This window comes from Haliotis rubra, unplaced genomic scaffold (genome assembly GCF_003918875.1).
Source record: "Haliotis rubra isolate DU_JTF1 unplaced genomic scaffold, ASM391887v1 Scf317, whole genome shotgun sequence".
NCBI classification, from domain to species: domain Eukaryota; kingdom Metazoa; phylum Mollusca; class Gastropoda; order Lepetellida; family Haliotidae; genus Haliotis; species Haliotis rubra.
Window position 1 is genome coordinate 1,185,295 of NW_025766988.1, and position 18,480 is coordinate 1,203,774.

An 18,480-nucleotide genomic window follows, 5' to 3' on the forward strand; every position below is an offset into this window, starting at 1 on the left:
TATTGAACTGGGCTTTGCGGGCTTTGTGTTACCCCTGATGACAACTGGCGCGTGACCAGCTGCAATGCCATTTGAAAGGTGGTGCTGAAGTTGCACTGACCGTGGTCTGGCAAGCGCAACTTGGCGAATTATTTTAGCACGGTGTGAACTTACCGAAAACAAGCTCATCAGCGAAATTCAACGCAAAGAGACCAGTAACGCGATGGTGGCGCGAAATCGTAGTTCAACACCGATTCGCTTTCCCCGGCGCTGAAGGTGGTAGTTTCAACTGGCTGCATCATGTACATGCTTCAATAATCGGGACGCGGGCTGACGAGTTGTCCGTGAATATTCGGTGGCTGATTATTATTGTTGATATTTCGCGAGCGCGAGCGCATATGTTATTTTAACTGTTTATATAATTTCATTTGTGCCAGAAAGACTGCCAAAAAGCAATGTCGACCGGTAGCGTCGACGAAGGCTTTCAACTTGTATTGGGCTATGTGTTGTCTGGGCAAACGTAAATGCTGTCGCAACACTGCCCATCTGCAATTTCAATCATGACCGCCATTTGAACAGCGCAACTCGGCTTATACGCAAACTTTCAAAAACGCATTGCTTATGAACCCGAGGATGGTAATTACCTTACGAGTAGTGTGTCTGTACGCATGACATGTTATGTTCTTTATGTTGATTGCGAAATGTTATACGCAAAATGATGGCATGCATTGCAAACCAATCTCTATGCTTCACGCAATGAAATCTGCAAATGTTCAACCCGTTACGCCGAGTGCACTGCCATCTGACTGGTTAACAGCGTTTCTTGAGTAAACAGTACAAAATATTGCGCTGCGTGCTTAAAATTTGTTTTATGTTTTTAAAACCGGCTTTATTATATGTCGTGAATAATTGATAGTGATCACGATTTTTGTTGCATGTGAATGCTGCTGGCATGTTACATTTGACCAACTTTCTAAATCGCGTGATGTGTCATAACAAACAAACTTTGTTTTTGCTCTTTAGCTGTGCATATGTGGAGTCTGTGGTGGTATTATGCGGTACCAAATTCATCTTAAAAAACATTGATTGGCTACCGAGCGATAAAGTTGGGTCATATAAAGCGATTTTCGGTGGACATGAAAGAGATGATAATTAACTGTCATTTCATCGGCGGTATCGAAATCTGCGATAATCGGTACCATGCTGAACGAAACCCGCAGTTCGTAAACTCGGGACCCATGTTTATTGAGTGCTAACGTTGTGAAGCCCTGAAGCGACTATCTTACTGTGTTCCAGATCGCTGCGGAAGTTAAGAATCGAAAACTACTGGTTGTGGTAAAGCAACAACGAGCCATAAGGTACCATGAACTGGCAACAACATTCATTCACGAAGCGAGTTATTGATCAATATTAATATAATACTGGCAAAGTATTGACCCTCAATGTTGCCCACTCGCTTTCACGGGAAAACTGTTATGTTTTAAGCTATAATAAATGCAAAATCCTGGTGGCATCAGTCAAATACATATTTTGCTGCCCGGTGGTAGTTTTGATTTTGTGACTCGTTGAGAAACAATACCGTGGCATGCTCGGACTGGCGGATGTTTAGGCGGGGCGCCGCCGTTTTTGAAAATCATTGGTCAATGGTACGGTGGCTGAAAATCTGTTACCGGTTTTGTTTCGGACCGAATAATCAAACTTTACTACCTTTCGTGGTAAATATGTGTTTGAATCATGACAAGAATTTTGCGTAAACCTCTTTCAACATAACGATTTCTTCCGCAGCACGGTCGAAGTCTACTGCGATATTCTTGCTACATTCACGTGGTTAACGTCCCTTTCCTGTGTAATAGATACTAACTTAGTCGATGTACGTGCTGCTATTGATGCTTACAATCAATTGGTTATTGTCATACTTGTATGCATTTGAAGAACTGCATAAAAACGAACGATCTGCTGATGCCGTGGTACAGGACTTTGTAATATCTAGACATTTTTATGGTTGCCGGTGTATTACCAGTGCGCACCCTTATTGTTTGTCGCGATATGCCCGGCAATGATTCTGTTGATTCTTGTTGAAATGAATAAAGGCTGAAATGCAATATTAAGGTAAAACGAATTGGTATAGAACAATGTCGACTATCTTCAGAGATCTTCTCATCGGCTATCACAACACAACAGTACAATACCATTCATCTGCGGCTTTGTTCGTGATATTTACAACTATACGAAGAGAATGATATATTTCATCTCGTGGTCGCAAACCAGCGCAACTGTTGCGTATCTCCATTAAAAACGATTTAGTTGGCCAATAATGGCGGTCTACCGACGAGAACTTTCCCCGGACGAACTTGGTGCTGAATAGTGGAAGGTGGTAACTGATAACGCCCTCCCCATCTGTCAGAATGGGTAACCCAACTGATGAGATTGGCGGTAACTGAATCTTTAATGGTAACGGGTAACCTGCTCCGGTAAATCGCTTTTAAAATAGGCTTTGAACTTCGTGATCGTTGAAGAAGAGTGGTACCTCCAGACACGTGATGACCGCAATTCGTCGTCAGGTGAGAATAAAATCGTAATGAAGCTATTCAATGAACTGTTTCAACTTCTGTGTAATGTAATGATATTTTCGGCTGTTCGGTAACGTTTCTTTATTGAAAACAATTTCGATGAACGAAGTCTTCTGTGTTAATTAACCGTTAATGGTATACTCCACTATAGCGGGGCTGTTGCACTAAATAAACGAGGATAATCACTATTGCGCCAATTGGTAATATTGATGCTCGCAATGGGAGTTCTCGCAATGGGAGGAACACCATGACAACGATCATCGGTATTGACGTTATCACTTTGAAGAAGGTTTGTTTTACGACATGACTGGTATTCATTATGAACAGTAAATCTACATGCATAGGCTTGCTGCTGATCGTCCTTTATTATTCGAATAAGAAATGATGTCGGCGTGTTATCGGATCACGATCATTTACTAATGTTGATTATTTACTCCAGACACGAAATGCCAAATGAACCTTTGACGAATAGATGGTCGTTACCACTAATTATACCCTGTTATAATTCGTTAACTGACAAATCGCGTGAATGACGAAATAACGTATTGATGAGTTTATACCACCCGGTATTAATTAGCGGTACGTAACCCGACGCTGTTTTGGTACAAACGAGCACTGTTGTAAATACGTATAGCGCATTTGCTTATTAAAAGCTTTGGCAATATTTTATTTACTACTGATTCATAGCAATAAACGAAATGCGGATTCAAATAAAATCGAAATGATAACGTAATAATTTCATCAAACCATCTATTCCGAACGAAATGATGAAACGAGGAAAGGTGTTTGCAGTCACTAACTTCATTCGAAACGCGCAACGTAATCGGCAGTACTTTAAAGGCGCTTTGAACAGTGAGTCGTTTGTCAATTTCGCCGTATTTTTCATCGCGTTGAAATTGATTTGCATTTTTGGCTAATTTTGTTGCTGTCGAGTCCGTACGAAGATTATCGAGAATATACTGAGATGACCGTTTTCGTTTATCAATGAACGCTTTAAATCATGGCCCTCGGTTGCTAACATGATAATGTGACGATCGAACGCCTCTTGCAGACTGCTTAACCGGACGAAGCAAGTTGGTTATACTTCACTGGAATTGATGGGGCCAGGATTCACGGTTCTAACAAGGACGTTGAACTCAAATTCGCTTTCAAAGAACAGCGGCGCGACTGGTGCTGACCGGAACGTCGAATGATGCGCCGGTCTGTTGTTACATTGAAACGTGATATTTTCAATGATCTGGCAACAATTGATCGGTTGACACTTTTCAACCGATAACGGCGCATTCGGTTTCGACATGAACGACGTCAGTCGAACTATGAGAACCACCTAGTTCCAACGACTTTGAGGTGTTCATGGCTGTATACGTAATTTATGGTGAACGATAAGGCAATAATGTTGAACTTTTATATTTACTCGATGGCATCGGCCAACCGCTGTTATCGTTTAGCAATGAAGGTTTCGGTAGGGCTTCTTCATGAACAGTTATTGTTGCGCCTCATATACTGTTTGTTGAACCTTTATTGGATAATGAAGTCATGGAGAAACGAAGGCATTACGGTTATACTCGCAGCACTATTATGGTCGGTTGCGTTGGCTATCTGGGGCTCATTGACCATCCTTATTGTAACGGAATGGCTCTGACTTCAACAACGCAACTTCCGTTGAACTTTAAACAGTCGGACGCTACGAACAGTTTGTTATAAAATAATACAGGTCGTCTATGTTTTGTTGAAACTGACCGCATGTTTAATGGTATGACACCAGTGTTCGCAAGTCGAGCGACTTTCATTCACTGCCGGGACCGACGATAATTGGTTTCACGCTCAAACAAACGAAACTCGGCGTCAATCAGATAACGCGCGTCGGCAATAGACGGCGTTATTCATAAGACTTTAATTTGCAGCATGGGGAACAACCCACGATTGTTGACCATAAATATCGTGGTTTGAAATGAAACAACGACGAACCGATGATGATTTTGAATGGTGTAGTTGTTCAAACGGGAACATGGAACGAGACGTATTAAAATGGTGCTTTTCAGGCGACCACATATTTGTATTGGCGCTTGTTACACTTTGTTTGTAGCGATGCGAACATTAATGTTAGCGAAGCGTTCGGGATTACAAATGATCAATTTGGTATTGAATCAACGGTGTTCAAAGATGAATTCACCGAACTCGACCCGGCGAACTAAAATGAACCTCTTCGACTCTTTATATTTCTTCTGAACTGGTATACTCGGCACAGCGATGATAACGCTGTTGTCACTTCCATCGAACTGGTATGTCGTGAATTATCTCTTTGTTTTGTCAAACATATTCATAATGAAGGACTGGACAGCTTTCAATGTTGTTGTTATATGGTCTTCCACAACTGCGATGTACAATTCGCATCGACACAGATATCGAACTGGCTGCGTCTTATCGGCACGTGGTCGTAACGGATCTTACGCAGTTCTCGGTGATAAACCATTATATTAAGATTGGTTAGATATTGAATTTCGTCAAACGGAAAAATGATCTGTATGATATTGAAAGACGTGCGAACTTGACGAATCGTCGTTACTGACGCAATATCTTTGACTGCTGGAGGATGGACGATGTCATTCGTATGTTTGGTCGATGACGTCTCCGTCATGATTGACGACGATATCTTAATGATGTCTCTTGCGTCGCATCGACGCGTCGAAGACGACTGAACAAATACCAGATCCGGTTCGAACTATGTTCTGGTGAACAGAAAACGGGGCTAATTCGGTGCGTTTTTTGCTAAGCTGGGCTGAAGCCGGGTATATGACGACCGATGATGTTCCGTACTGCTGTTTATTCGAAAGTCGTCGGCCAGGCGGTGCTGGCGGCGCGGTTCGCCCGATTTTGGTCAGCGCGGGCCGCCGCTGTTGTTGTGCTGGGATGGCTGGCCAATGAGTGTTGATTCGTGCTGTTCGTTTGTTTGACGATGTTGATGTTACTACTGTTACTGGTACCAGAGAACGGCATGGCTGTGCTGGAACGATTTTCGTGGTCTTGGTATTCGAGGCGAATGGTGCCGGGCGATCTTGGTCGAAGCGGGCCGTGTTTCATGATGCGTTCGAGGTGTGCAGTAGACACCTTTCGTGAAACGAAACTGTCCATCGAAACTGCTTATTGACTGATCGGGCTTTGTGAGCGAATCAGCGTCTGTTGACTTTCTGTTCAAAATGAATGAAGGATGATGAACCCGAGGACACGTAAACCAGAGCTGATTATGGTGGTCGATCGTCAATATTCGGCGCCGACGAACGTACCCGCCGCTCAGGACGCAACAAAATGACGGTGGTATTATGTCTGCGTGCTCATGCATTCACCGGGCGGGGACGTTCATGACGGATCGTATTATGGCTTTGTCGTTGAAGCAATTATCGAAGAAATTATCTGTGAGGTGTCTTCGTTGAACTTGTTCGCCGCTATTCTATGGAGCGACTGTGAAATATGTTCTGCAGAATACCGCAATTTCGGGCAAACGGAAGCATGTCAAAGAAACCGAAAATGGTGGTATATTTTAGGTAAGGGCTGTGCGGATCGACATATGCGACAGATGCGGTTTGATATCGTGCTGTTTACTGACCTAATGGCGATGCATAGAAGACGAAAAGAAACACGAAACTGGTCCGTCTGAAATCATGCTTTCCGCCGTGACTCGGTGTTGTTAATAAAGGATTCGGAGGTATGTAATAAAATGCGTTCGCCGCCCTCTGATTTCGGCACCGATATGCGAATCTTAATAGCTCGTTAAATGCGAAGAATGGAAGACTTCGAGCGTACTTTGTATTGGAGAAACCGAATTTGTAAAGGCAGACATGTTATAATGGCTCTGGGGTGTTGTTTAAAACCTCGTACTGCGCGTTCGTTTTAGATGAATGGCTATTATATTTCGTTGTAATACGATGTTCAAAGTAATTTATTTCTCTAATCTTCGGTGATACCGGCAGCTTTAACGATTGACGGGACTGGAAATCGATAACTGCTATGACGCTTCGAGTACCGACCCATTATCGATACTCTATTGAAGTCTGAATATGGCAATATGGTTTGATATTGACAATAATTCAACTGACAGTTCGAGCTGGTGGTAGACTTTGCTTCGACTGGAGCTTTAGCAGTAATGTTGTTCGTGACTTTGTGGTTGAACAACCAAGTGGTAACGTCCAGATGACATTGATCTGTATTTCGCGGTGAGCGGACGCCGACGCCAATGAACTTCGAACGGACCACTGGTTGGCTTTCACCAGCATCTATTCCTGAATGGCTTGTAACGCTTACGACGAATGGTACGCGTAACGGTACTATTAATCTGACGTAATCGAGAACGAATACTGTTGAAAATATTGGTATTGACTGGCTGGACGACAATGGTAAAGAAACAACATGGTAAAACCATATCGAAAGAAACGGTCATTCTTGGGCATAACGTATTGGTGTTCTCGCGCTGATCAGTTTTGTTCAAATCTACTTTGAGCATCATTGTTATGTCTTTCTTTGCTTTGTGTCGGTGTTATTCACGGCGGTTGACTCTGCAAACCTTCGAAGCATAACGGTGACTGTCGTATATCTGCTTTACTTCCCCGCGTCTTGGTGCGAATCTCATCTTTGTCGTTCCGGCTCCACGATATTGACTTGCTCAATGCCCGAAGGCTACGTGATGAGGAATATTTTGGAGAATATGAGGCTGGTCGATGATGACGGCACGGTTCTGGACAAATCGCTGCAAGGACTGTTTGCTGCAGCTTCTTCTGGAGAGAAGAACGATATGGAAATGAAAACTAATTGCTTCGGCATCGCTTTAAATAATTCGTAAAACTATTGTTACTTCGATAACGTAAAGTTAATGACGAGCATATATTTTGCTTTCGCCAGTTTAATATGGAAGAGATACTTGCCGGTGAATAACTGGTGGTTTAATGTTAAGCTCGTCGCCGAAGACCGTGTTCATTCACGTAGATTTTGATGATATTGAAGCCATTCTGGTGTTTACCGTGAATATTGCTAAAAGCGGCGTATCTCGCATATATGATGGAAGGATTGCGCAATATGGAGGTCGCATGAACAGACTTTATTGTTATTACGATTTTGCACGCATATCATTTATTGATAACATTGACAAACATGTAATCCCGATTGTCTCAAAGAGCCGGATTTGGACTTTGCAAGCTCGGCGTCAAATCATTTTGACCAATATTATTGCTGATACAAAATATTGTCAACCAACGAGTTCCACTGAAACTGAACACGGAACGAAACAATTACATAAACTGAACACGAACGAAATTGATTTAACTTAGGCGGCAATATTCCAACATGAAGCATGAATAACTGGACCGACTACGACATGTCAACCGTCGGCAGTTGTATCAACGAGGATATGCTACCTGGCATGTTTATTATTCGCTCCATAGGCTTTTTTATCAATGTATCACTAATGAGTAATAAACATTTTGACTGACTCCAATTCACCGATGAGCATGGCGCGCATGTTTGTTTTCGAACCAGTTACTTCTTTGCGACGAAACGTAATTTGTGATGATCAATTCTAACCCGGATGCTGGGGTCACCGCCGCCAATAGCGGTAGATAACACGGTGGACGTTAAACAACGAAACCAGGATGAGTCGTTCGCTGACGACGCTGGTTGTTTATCGGCTCGACATGATCGGTGATGCCCCGACGACAGGACGAACACTATGAAGTCTCATTACACGTAACGATGAAGTGAATGATTCGAGTTTACGCCACTCTGGCGTTCACGGCAGGACGAGACGTCGAAAATGAGTTTTCATTGTATACGTATGAATCGAACGGAATTTCGGTGTTGACGTCAGGCTGTAATGAACGGTACAAAGATTGGTAATTATGTTGCATTATTCTTCGTTATTTTTTCGTTGTGAAGGTGTGATTTTGTCATTTAGAAACAACGCCGAAGACCGAAGCATTATCTATGAGGAATACTGTTTATTGACAGGCCGAAACTGTATCGGCGAAATCTTCGATCTCAAAGTCGGTTTCTACTGGCTAACGAAAGTATGGAGCTATGACCACGCTCAACTAAACTAAAAACATATAAAATGTATTATATGAAAATATATTCTGAAAGAAACTTTGTCTTACCGGATGAACGCCAAACTTCGACAGGCGCGATTTCATCGCATTTGTTTGTGCTGGCAACGAACGTCAATGGTTTCAATGCGAGCGAAAGCATTGGCGAGGTGTTGTTTTTGGCGGGATGGAATAGAGAAAGTGTTCGAAATATTGACTGTTCCATCCGGAATTGGAGTTTCATGGACTCTGTTCGCTCTGGCTTATGTGATGAGCGGTGGTGAAGAACCGTGTTGATTTCATAAAATATGTTGTAATACCGTATGCGCCAATGAATGATGAAATTCCGGCGTTTAATCCAGGCGTCGAAATTAACACTTTATAAACGCGCGAAATGGTCATCATCCCTTTCGCTGGCAAGCGTACAGTTAGATAATAAAATTTCTTCCGACAGCTCTCGAAAGTGAGCTATGAGCACTTGAACGAAGACGATGATGATTGACGATATTTCCGTCAGACTACTAATCGGTGTCTCGGCGACATCAACTTGTTCCAGTGGTCAGTTTCGGTGTTTAACGCCAACTGCGAAATGCGACGCCGGTTGAACTGCGGGTATGACATTATTTGGCCAGGTGAATTGCTTTGAAATTAATATGTCGCAATTTGTGACGCTTTGGTCTGTGTCAAGCTGCTTCTGATCTATTGACTCTGTTAATGACTTTCTGTGGCGCATTCGCGCAGTGAACGGACATTGTTTTTACGCGACGCCGTCCCGAATACCCGGTCAAACATTAATTACGTGATTATGGATCACTGCTGACTGGATGGCTTTAATTGCAACAACCGATGCAGAATGCATATTAATCCTTATTGTTTGTCAACGCTTGTACGCTTACTGCGCACGCTTCCCTTCAATGAGCGCGTCTTAGCCGTTAACTAATTAACTGCGACTTGAAATCTGGAAATCGTAATTTCAAGGCAAATGCGCTTAAACGCCCGGTGATTCATAAAATGTTCCGTTGGCATCTGCTGTTCAAACGGTCGGATGAACACCGGCAATAATATGATGACAACTTCGGGAATCATTATTGAACTGAATAAACAAACAAAACGTGTATAGTTAATTCTGAATATTACATCGATGAAGGTGCATCATTGTCTGCACCGGGCGGTGGGGATGTAACCGGACTTTGTTCCTGACGGTGCGGCTAATTCGCAATCTATTCCTGGGCTGCGTAAAATACGCTTTACGATAAACGAATGAGCGTAAAACGATCTGACGTCATAAAATCTGAATGTTGACCATTTGTTTTCAAATATTTTGAAGTGTCGATTGATATTTAACGGAATATTATTGAAGAATATTTTAAGGCTGTCGAAGGCAGTAATTGCTGATTTTGCTAAGCAATAATGATGTTCTGTTCGATACGGATGTTGATTTGTTTCGTCTATTTTGCGTGACGTCGTGATACGTAACTCTTTGAAACTATTGATAGGATTGAAACAATTATTCGACAACGATTGACGGCATTTACTATAAATTCAGAAGCAAACCGATCCAGTTCTTCGCTGCTGCGAACATGATAACACGGTACGGAATTGAGGAATAGTCGTCCGTGTTTGACGCGATTTCGACTCGCCAATTCGATATGGATATTCGTGGATCTTCGATAGTTGATGATTGATCTGGTGGAATGCGCCGATGTTCGATTCATCCGTCGTTGGTGTCTTTATTTCACGAGCATAAAATGCGGCGTCTGTCACCGTATGTTAATGACGCTGACGTGCTGTTTGCCACGGATCATTTACAACTTTTGAATCGGTAAGAATGAAGATTGCAAATAACTTTAAAACGGTTTCCCAGCAAATGTACCTGAAGGTATACCTGGATTACTGTTGCGGTGATGCGGTGATGATGCGGTGTTTCGGTTCGAGCGACTTGGTGATGGTCGAGCCATCGTTGCTGGACCGGACGATCATCTACTTGCTCTCGATTCTATTAACGATGATGACCTAAACTTTGTTGCGCCGGACGCCATGGCAGTTATTGATGCGGTGCGGAGTTGAGTACTATGGACGCTTTCGTTTGTTGGTATGTGCTATCGTCATGAACACTGCCGTGACTGGAAGTAGAAACGGGTAAAACGGTTCGCTGTTTATGGGCTATTCGGAGACATGGCTGAGGAAAGTGACCGGTCGCCATCATAAAGAAATTAACCATTACTGCGGCGATTGGTACGTATTCGGGGTAGGGGTCGGCTTGTTACGCTGTCTTGGCCAGTAATAATTGATTTTTAATGACATTTATGTTTTCGCGGTATCATGTTGTTTATTCGCTGTCGCCGTATTTGCGTAGGCTGCGTGTTCAAGTAGAAGCGTCTGCTGATGCGTAATCGTGAGCGGGCTGTTTCTGAATGATTGAAGTGTTAGCTTTCTCCTTTCGCCGTACTGAAACCAGTTCTGACGCTTGCTATATTTCGCTGTCGAGGAATTTCGATAACGCTTACGGTTCGTTAGTGCGTTTGCGTTCGTGATAAGTCACCTTAACTGATCGAAAACTGCCTTCACTGTATGTTGTTCGAATTGTTTAACGATTAATATTTCGCTTTCCTTAATTTAATTAAACTGCCCTGGCAATAATTGCGTCAACGAAACCGCATTCGTAAAGGTATTAATTTCGCTGAATATTATTTTCTCTGTCACGTGAATCAGGCTTTAGGCTTCGGTCTGGTTTCGACGTATTCCCTAACCACGCTCACAATACGGCACAACAATAACATTGCAAATCTGGCTTCACGCGAATCGAAACCAACGGGGATCCTGCTGTGACGCTTTCTGGATAATGCGGAGGGGCTGCGAATGTTGGGGAATGTTGCATTAGAGGATTCCTGACGAGGTTCGACTTGGGCGAATCCCCGTTGCGTTTAGAGGGGCAGAGCCTGGTGATGATGGTACCGGTATTCTGTCACAGCCAAAGGCAACAATAATGTTATGTCGGCTCACGGAGTAAATGCCGAAAGCATAAATGAACACAGGCAATGAAAACTTCAATAGTCTGAAATGGAACCTATAAATGGCCTGAAGAGCAAAGACAGCTAATAACGGGACGAAAATGTTCTGTAATTAAAGTCATGAATAATGGCGTTAGCGATGAGAATCTGTGAATAATAGCCGGCCCTGGAAATAGTTGCGTCTTGAGGGTGATTTGAATGCGGTTGATATGGGCAGTTTGATGTCCCGGAAGGCCTTTGATTCCATCGAAGAGGCTGCGTTACTAAAGGCTTTCTGTCGTAACTGTGAAACTACTTTATTCAGAAGATTGGTACGTCGGAAAAAGTCTTCATGGGCGCAGCGGTCTGCGGCATGTGAAGATGTGATGAATTATACGCCATACATAAACTTTACGGTGATTCTTCGCTTCGTGAAGCGGATGCAAATCGCCGGAACTGGCGTTATGCGATGATTCGTCACTATCTGGCGTCTGACGTTTACTGATTCACAACTCTGTCGGCTATTCGGTCGAAGTCTGGGAATATTGCGCAGTGTTTTCACCGGCATCTCGTCGGCGTAGTTATTACGGCAATATTAACGATTTTCAGAGATGGCTATCGATTGCGGTTCATATTAGCGAAAATCTTCGGTAAGTTAAACTGTTTTTTAAGAACTAAATATTATGAAATGATAATGTTCGTCTTCGACTGGAGTACGGATTCACGGCAACGCACGATCACTGCGAAGCGCATGCGGAACGTGTTCCGGGGAATTGCTTTGATGTCGGCGCTGACCGAACATCAATGCACAGCTATTGCCATCGAAGAACGCGATGACAACGTAAATACGATATGGTTATACGAGCGTGGCGTCGAGTTCCGTGATTCAATATCCCGGCTATTAATTGAAGCGACGGATCGGTCGGTCGAATTTCGCCGACGGTGACGTATCTGGCTTCGCGACGAATTGATAAATATTGTCGATCGAGACCGCCGTCGCGCCAGCTGGCGTATTGCTGGAGATGTGATGCTGAGCTAACGGCAAACCACTGACTGTTATTATATTTTGAAATGTTTGCGATTCGTTGATAACGATTTGCATACCCTCTTGACGCTATTTTTGCTGTTTGTGCCTATGTATATGATCCTTCGCGGTAAAACTCTTAATGAAGCTTGCACCCTCATGTATATGACCTGCTCTTTGTTCTCGAGCTTTCATTCAAACTGAAACCAATGTTCGATCGCTTTACATTGACTGGTATTGCTGCTGAAATAATACTTCATGCCGGAAATAGAAAACACCAGGCGTGATCAGCTCACAGTACTTCCATCTTCATAACTGAATTGATTGTATTCGGGATTACTGGTCTACTGGTGAAACGCTTTGTTGGGGACCCGTGGTCGGGTTGCCTTCGGTAACCGTAACTTTAAATGAAGGCGACAGTTGAGTGGTCGGCGCGGTTGACATGTCATCGGTTCCCCAATAACATGAATCGGCGCTTTCATGCTGACGATCGCTGGATTGTCTGGTCGAACATCGACGCCGTATAACTGGGGATATTGGTCGGCGATAAACTTCAGCTGCTTTCCTTATGACGCAATATTACGAAACAGAGAGCGAGCCTAACGTTTGCTACGATATTGAACTGATTCCTGGATAACAGGTCTAGTATGTTCACCCGTCCACACGCATTACGTCGCCGCTTTTCTGCGCTATACGGAAGAATACGGAAGTGATCCTGGTGACGTATAATGATTCGAAGCATTCTTTGATGACATGTAAATCGTGATGACGGGCATATAATTAACCTCGATTCTGACGAACGTCGTATAACGATGGGGGCTGAATGGTGGCTGATTGAGCCCGCGTAATTTTGATATTGACCGATTCTGAATTTTAAATGGAGTGTTAGCGAAGATGTTGCGCCGCGCTCGGTATTCCGGCATGACGATTATGATGCCGAACCGAACAATCGATGATCGGCACGTCATTCTGCTGAAGGCCGATGACATGATCGGCAGGATCGCGACCTGTTCCACCAATCCGTTAGTGTACCTTCACGACGAATGGTAAACATGGCAGCGTAGTTGAACTATTTTACCCGGATCTTCGCGAAGATATTGCTTGAAGGCATTGCTTTGTTCCTTCTCTCACGCTATAATGGGAAGGATTGCTTTAATAATGTGGTCATATGACGTTGTCGTCGTTGATTTTACGCATATTTGATATTGATGATTCTAACGTGGTACGTGACCACTGTTGTCAAAGGCCAGGTTACGGACGCAACTTCGGCATCAAATCGGCTGTTATTGTTCGGTATTGCTGTACTGACGCAATCGACAAGCAGTTGCTGTCGGCGCGGGCACTGGCGGATACGGCAACCAGACTGGGCGACGATACCTTGCTGGGTGGTTTAACAGACGCTTTACCTCATCCAACGAAGGATAGTGGACAACTAATGCGATGACGTATTGTCAACCAGGTTGAACAACGTCGAAGTTTGCTATGATGGCTCGTAGGTTTTTATCGAAATAAATAAACTAACAGGTAATGATTTAATACAACGAAATGACTATTCGAACATAACGCCTGCCGTGAACTGCCGTTTTCAGAAGAATAATAACGAAGCGTGGTTTGGTGGTCGGTTCAGCGGATCTTCGGGTCCTCTCGCTATTAACTGATTGAATGAAACAACAAAGTAAAATTAATTCATCGGATGGGTCGTTTTGCTGACGATGCTGGTGGAGCTGATATGACATGATCGGTGATACTGACGGTGTGAACGCATACCGAGTCTCGACGATTGCATTATTGGTGAAATGATTGATTGATTGACCAACATTTCTGCGTACTACGGTGGTTTCGAGCTTCACACATTGCGCCCGTATTGATCGACAACGATATTCGATAATGATCGAACGTTTTAACTGAATTTACCGCTCCGGAACTTCGAAATCAAAAGACGGTTCGCCAGACGGAATATGTGTTGCATTGTTAACGTTATTCGAGATACAACCGGAAGGTATTGAATGTTACCGTCGTTACGAAACCGCTAATTAACGATGACTTTGTGGAGATTACGCTATTGTCAACAATCTTTCGTCTTTCAAGTTTCTTCGAAGACTTAGCATGAACCGCATACCGAACTTAAACTGAAAGCATAACAAAAAACATATTAGCAAATAACGCTCTGAAAGGCTTTGTCTTACGGATGAATTTTAAATATACGACGGATACTATTATCGCTTGCTGACATTTTGCGTATGACGACGACGGTCAATGGTTTTGAATGCAAACGAAAAGCGTTGGATTCTTCGGAAGGTGGACAATACGAAGACATTGCATTCGCGGGACGTCGGACGGGCGGTGTGCGCTGATGATGATCTGTTGTTTTTGTCGAAATTAACTGGTCGGTGTTCGAGTATTGTTATCGAAATTGTTGGTTTCATGGACTCTGTTCGCTCTTTAACAAACGCTCTTGATTACGATGAGCGAATTCGGTCGAAATTGTTTCGATCGTTGATTGTTCATCAAATAATGTTCGCTCTAATGATATACGCCGATGAATGATAATCTACCAGGCGTCGAAGTCGAGAAACCGCTATACTCTTGCAGGCGGTGTCGTACGTCGCGCAACGGCAAACGTACGGTTCAGATAACAATTATTTCCGTCTGGAAGATTGAGATAACTGCTGGCGATGGTCTTTGCCTGAGATCTGAAGACGAAGTGTTTGGTGTTTAACTGACGATATTTTCATCGAGATTCTAAATCATTGTCTACCGTCGACATTATCTCATTGTCGGTAATTTCGATGAATTTAATAGTAACCTGCAGAAGATGCGAGGACATCGAAGTGAATTGTTCGCGTACCTGCTGTGCCGATGGCGACTGTTGGTGTTAAAAGGCGTCGTTTCCTTATATTTCGCAGTTTGTCTTCCTTTGGTAATCACGCGATGCTGTCTATTGTCTGGGCCAATGAAACAAACATTCGCGGTGGTTTCTGGACATTGTTTAGTCCGCGTCTGACATTGACTATTTGGTTGGTTTTGCGCCGCTTTTAACTTCCGGCAACATCGAGGCGTGCCGAAATGGGCGCATTGATGATTCGAACCCAGTGCTTCGGCGTGACGGAGATAACTTTAACCATTGAGCCACCGCCGTCCCGAAATACCCGAAGTCAGGCATTGATTGCAACGGTCGTTCCACCGACTGGTTCGTCTGTTATCGCTGGCAAATAAAACGGTCTGATGCATAGTATTCGTCAGTACCATTTGATGCATGTGAAGCGCTGTATATTACCCGGCAGCAATCTGATGGATAAAACTTTGTTCAATACCGACAAACGAGTAATTTCAGGCTCTATGGCGATTCGGACGAGACTCGCAAATGTTGGCCTCTCTGTCGTTATGGTGTGGCTTCCGAGCGCATTACGGGCCCGACGTAATTCAGAGATAAACTTCAGGCTGGGCGGGTGGTGGATATGACCAATGGTCAACTTTATGGGCGCATGAAACTGTGCGTCAAAATTTGATCTATTTATCGAACCTGTGGTACGCATGAATTGTCGAGATAGTGACGTATCAACGTACGTGCGTGCCGCGTTCGTCGATGAGTTCGTCGCGAACGTGCGCAATACGTTGTTGCGTGCATTCAGCGAAGCGAAATAGTGACGTACTGTCGCTGATAAACCCTCTGCCCTTTGCGATCGTTCAAAAATTAAACGACTATTAGCGCGTAACGTGCTGCGTGCACGTCGTAACCATTGAACGATGCTGACAATGTCTGAAACGATGAAGTGTGTAATTTCACTGCCGGAACACCATTTCACGCTGATGAACTTCACCAGAACACCAAATGACGATAAATCGATCGACCGCGTTGAACGTCACCGGCGCAACGTCGAGACCGGGACGAAGATGGTTAAAGACCTCTTCCCGAATTTCATTTACGGTGACTGCCGAACCGTCCCGGAAGACATCACCAGAGACGGTTCATTTAACGTTTACGTCGCGAGGATCAATACGACTCCATATTGACTATCAGCGTTAGCTTCTTATCGCCGCCGAACTATTTTGGTGAATGTTGTTTTTGGTCGTTTGGTACCAGTGATGGACAACTTGTTGCGATGTACTATTGGAGGAGTCTTTGATATTGTTCCGTGACTTGTTTGAAGTTGAATGTGGCGCATCAAAATCGCTTTGAGGAACCGGAACGGCTTTGATTATTACGGTACGGTCATTGACGTAATTCGCTTTCATGGCCTGGTTAACAACCTATCGACGAGGGTATGGAGCACACTGACATCACAACGTTATGACGCTCGCGGATCTCTCCCAATGAAGCGTGTTTGGACGGCTGAACGTCATGCATCTTCCTCGTCTGCCGAGTAACGATGTGACGGTAGTCTGTCGACGAAACTCGCTGCGGATTTGTTCATCGTCAGGTGCTGTGCCGATGATGAACATACCGATGACGTGACATGATCGTTATTCCGCGAACTTTCGACGACGTCATTGGCGATTGACTTTCGGTGAAATTCCGGCGATCGACCCTCCAGCAAGACTGTAATATTGCGACGTGTTATCGGCTGGTTGACGATAGCAGTTTTCTTTATATTGACTGGTATATCTGCGCAGTTCGGTGATGGATATATTCCTGACGATTGCCATTTGTTCGCAGTATCTATTCCTGGGGAAGCTTACGCTTATCATGGTACTGACAATCTAACGTCATAAAATCTGGTGTTGAATACGGTGTTTTAGTATCACTGATATTGACGGAGATGATTATTGAATATTTTAAATGGCTAGAAACGGTCATTCTGAACTGGCAAACTGTGGTGTTTATTAACAGATATGTTGAATGTTGGTTTATTTCTCCGTGACATCAATGTTATCTTAACTCTTTAAACTTCTTGTCGGTAAAACAATTATATTCAGGATTGATGGCAGTTTCTTCGTGTTCGGTCGGGTTCTGTAGTTTGCGGAACGCTGTCGACTGACATCACTGCTGCCTTCTCCCGGGTCGTCGTCGCGTTGTGCATTTCTGACGCTCTAACAGAACCGCAGATTTGAAGCTATTTTCGCACGTCTGCTGATATTCAACAACTTTCCGCCGACAGCCAGATTCGACAATGAAGCGTCTTCTTTAACCATCAATGATACGCTTCACGGATGACGAACGCGCCGTGATCTGTTTACTGGTGTCAACTTTCGGATGATAAATCATTCTCCAAGCGGCGTCATTGGCGCTACGAAACCGGCGTGAAGATTCGGTTCGAGAAGTTGACGGAAATCATTGTGATGCTTTCATTTCGCGAACTAAATACACGGCGTTTGACGCCGGATTATGTTGTAAAGTAACGCGATGCGATGATCTGCGTCTCGGCTGACGGCGCTGTTTAACCCTGTACGGCGACCATTGAATCGTGGTATGAACAATCGAATTGACAAAATAACTTCGAAACAGTTTCTAAAACAATACTTAAGTTAATTATACCCTGGATACTGTTTTGCGATTGACGACGATATTGGAGATCGTTTGTTTCCATTCTGGAAGGAACACGGCGGAAGTTTCGTCGAACCGAACTAATCTGATGAACCCGTGTTCAATCTTGCCGCACTCTCAAACCGAATCGTTCGCTTCTCCTGATTCACCAATCTTGATGATGGTTCCGATAGAAGATTCCGCACCCTCGTAACGTTACTGCCGGACGCCTGGCACGGTTAATGATAGAGAACGAGCTTTGAAATACTATTAACTCGAGGGCGGTCGACGAACGTATGTCGGCTATTTCTCTGTTGATAATCATGAATCTGGGAAGCGAACAGATTATAAACGTCGTGATCAGGATATGGCTGAGGAAAAGAAT